Source organism: Mirounga leonina, unplaced genomic scaffold (genome assembly GCF_011800145.1).
Source record: "Mirounga leonina isolate KUSES-001 unplaced genomic scaffold, KU_Mleo_1.0 Mir_168, whole genome shotgun sequence".
Classification (NCBI taxonomy): domain Eukaryota; kingdom Metazoa; phylum Chordata; class Mammalia; order Carnivora; family Phocidae; genus Mirounga; species Mirounga leonina.
Window position 1 is genome coordinate 32,838,420 of NW_023270426.1, and position 3,941 is coordinate 32,842,360.

Sequence of the window (3,941 nt, forward strand, 5' to 3'; positions counted from 1 at the left end):
CATATATAAATCTATTTTTTCACTCATATATATATGAAAAATTATATATATAATGCCAATTACTAGGCTCCATGTTTTGATTCATTATTCTATATGTCTGTCATAAGACAATTCTTGATGACTTATAATAATATAAGATTGGTAATAAATCTTGAAATCAGACTGTGTAAACCCTTCATCTTTGTTCTTTTTCAAAATTATTTTGGCTATTCAATATTCCTTATTTCCATGTGAATTTCAGATTCAGTTCATCCGTTTCTACAAAATGCCTGCTAGTATTTTGCTTGAGATTGTGTTGAATCTATAGATCAATTTGGAGAGAAATGACATCTGAGCAACAGCGAGTCTTCCAATCCATGAACATGACATATCACTCTATTTACTTAGGTCTTATTTACTTTCTCCTAGCAATGTTTCATAGTTTTCAATGTACAGGTCTTGCACACCTTTTACTAAACTTATGCTTAAATATTTTATGTACTTTTGATAGTTTTTTTTTTTTAAAGAAAAGAGTGGAATTTAATCTTTATTTACAGGACACTGCAAGAGAGGAGATTCCACATAGAAATAAGAAACCCATTGAGAGGAGGAGCTTCATACAGGTTGTACAGTTTGGAACTCGTCAAGTAGAGTTTCGTTGTAAAAAGTGCTACAATAACAAAACACATTTAAAAAGAGTTCTCAGTAGAGAAACAGTAAGACAAACTTCTCCCAAACAGAGTACACAACAAACAACGTTCTGCCTCAGCTGTACAATCTAAAAGTTAGAGGTCCCGGGAGTGCCATCCTAAACTTGGAATGTATAGTCTTCAGAGGTAATTTTTGGCACAACATTCTGATCTTCCTCTTCCTCTACAGAGAAATACTTCTCAATCAAGTTTAATGAAGCTTTGTACACAGGCTCATTTTCATGGTTTTGTAGAGCTTCAATTTTGTCCAAACCTCCACATTCTTCAATCATTATACTAAGTTGCTCAGTTTCACCTAGTTTCTCAGCAGCCTGAAAGATGTTTGAAATGGCATCCAGAATAACCAGAATAATTTTGGTATCTTTTGCAGTTACGGGGTTCATCAATGGTTCTATTACGCCACAATGAACGAGGTATACAATCTGTTCAACTGTCCCACCACTTGTATAGTTGGTCACAGCCCAGACAGCTTCCTTTTGTGTCTTAAAGTCTGCCTTAGAGAGAACACCAATGAGGAATGGGACTAATCCATGATTCACAACTTGCTGTATCTGGTCCTGGTGGCCAGCTCTGATGTTTGACATTGTCCATGTAGCTTCCTTCTGAATATCAGTTTTGGGGTTCGTTAGGAGGCTGGGAAAAACAGCAAGTGCTCCTGCATCTATTACAACCTGAGTCTGTTCATCTGTCCCAGTGACAATATTTCCTATGGCTCTTAGCGCAGCAGTCACAATGGGCAATTCAGTAGCTCCTAGAAGCTTCATAAGCTGGGGCACAACTCCTGTTTTCACAGCCATTTCAATCTGTTCATTTGGACCATCAGTAAGGTAGGAAATGGCCCAGCGGGTATCTGCCAATACTTCTGGATCATCATGATGCAGGAGATGAACTAAGGTAGGAAGAATCTGCTCAACAGCATCTAATGGGGGTGCAGAATTCTTGTTGCGACAAAGGTTTGTAAGTGTCCAAGTAAGGTTACGTAAGTAACCACATGCTAAAGATGACATATCAGGAACTGCAAGGAGAGCCAATAGTGGTTCAACTGCACCATACTTGATAACCAAGTCTCGAAAAACTGAACCATCACCTGCAATGTTTCCTAGAGCCCATGTAGCTTGTTTACTGATGTGGGCATGGGAAGATGCCAACAGAGAAATGAATGCTGGGATAGCACCTCCATCTACCACAGCCTTGGTCTGTTCTGACGTCCCAGAAGCAATGTTAGTGAGAGCCCAACCAGATTCAAACTGAATGGGACTACAATCAGTTCTGCCCAAGAAGGACACAAATTTTGGAATCAAACCAGCCTGGATTATGTTGTCTATGGGGGGCTGTTTTTCCCTAGAAAGCAGCTTCCTAGTAGCTTGAGTAGCCTGGAGCTGGCTTTCCAAATTGTTGCTATTTATGCCTTTGACAATGTTATCAACAGACCAATTTACAGTGCCCTGGTTGTTGCGGTTTTCCTGTAGTGGAGAGGTAGCCTCATCAGGAAACAAGCTTACGTTTCTCCTTTTCAGCATCTGGTCGTCCTTCTTAGCTTTCCTCAGCTCCACATTAACTTCTATTCGGCGCTGCCTCATTTCTGTACTGTCTTTCCCCTTGTTCTTGAATCGTTAAGGCGGGCAGCTGGTGAATTAGCGTTCTCGTTGGTGGACATGGTTATGAGACAAAGGGAGAAAGCTACACAGCCGCTCAGGCTTCCACAGGAGGCAGTCCAGGGCATGCAGTCTGCGGGTCAGCTGCCCTCAAGATGTCCACCATGGATCACCCCAAAGACGGTGTGTCTTTGATAGTATTTTAAATGGCATTTAAAATTTTCACTTTACCATTGATTGTTGCTAGTATATAAAAATTTAATTACATTTTGTATATTGACCTTGTATCATACAACTTTGCAAAATTTATTTATCTTTTTGTAGCTTTTGGGCAGATTCCCTTAAATTTTCTATGTTCACAAATATGTCATCTGCAAATAAAGACAGTTTACTTCTGCCTTTCTGATCCATATGCCTTGTTCTTTTACTTGCTGTATTGTGATGGCTAGGACCTCCAGGAGAGTGTTGAATAAAAATGTTGGGAGTATTTATTCTTCCTTGTTCCTGATATTCCTGCAGCAAAGCATTGCATCTTTCACCTTTGTGGTGGTTTTGAAATATATTCACAATTTCTCTTACACTCCTCCCCTCAGAGAGTGCAGTCTTTTCCCCTTCCCCTGAATGTGAGCAGTAGTTAGTGATTTCCTTCTAATGAATAGATTCTGTTGGAAAGGACTGTGACTCCCAGAAGATCAGATCATAAATGGCATTGTGGCTTCCTTCTTGCTTTCTCTTTTTCTTGGATCACTTACTCTTGGGGAAGCCATTTGCCAAGCAATGGGAACACACAAGAAGACTTATGAAGAGATCCATATGGTGAGGACCTGAGGCTTCCATTAAATAATGAGTAAACACCTGAAGGCTTGTCCCAACAGCTTTGTGTATGGGGCTATCTTGGATGCAGATCTTTTAGTCCTAATCAAGGCTTCAATTGACTGTAGTCCCAGTTGATATCTTGAATGCAACATCATGAAAGAATCTCAGTCAGAACCACTCTACTAACCTGCTCTAAAATCCCTAGCCCTCAGAAATAGTAAGATGGTAAGTGTTTATTGCTTAATTTTGGGGGGCAATTTTTTACACAGCAATAGACAACTGATATAGCCATTAAGTATCATGTTTCTTGTTTATGTCCTTTATCAAGTTAGGATATTTCCCTTCTATTACTAGTCTGCTGAGAGCATTCATTTTGAATGACTATCGAATTTTGTCAGGTACCTTTTCTGCATATATTGAGATGATCATATTCTTTTTCACCTTTATTCTGGTAACATGGTGATTTCCAATGTCTTTTCAACCTTTCATTCCTAGGATAAACTTTATCATTTGGTGCATCCATACACTGAGAAATATCAAGCAGTAAAAAGGCATGAACAATTGATACATGCAGCAGCATGGATGAATCTCAAAAACACTCTGGTTCCATTTATATAAAATTCACAAAATGGCAGAACTAATCTAGTGACATAAAGTATATTAGTGTTCGCCTGGGGCCAGAAAATGGGTGGCAATTGACAGCAAAGGACAGGAGGAAAGGGTGATGGAGATGCTCTATATATTGAGCATAGTAGTGGTTACAAAAATGTATAACTCATTGATCAGTACCCTTAAAATATAAGTGAATTATATCTCAAGAGAGTTGATATTTAAACGTTTA

General features: G+C 39.0%; 1 pseudogene; it reads right to left on the minus strand.

Moving 5' to 3' along the window:
- Positions 1-490: 490 nt before the first annotated feature.
- Positions 491-2,346, minus strand: LOC118016802 (annotated as a pseudogene).
- Positions 2,347-3,941: the final 1,595 nt, after the last annotated feature.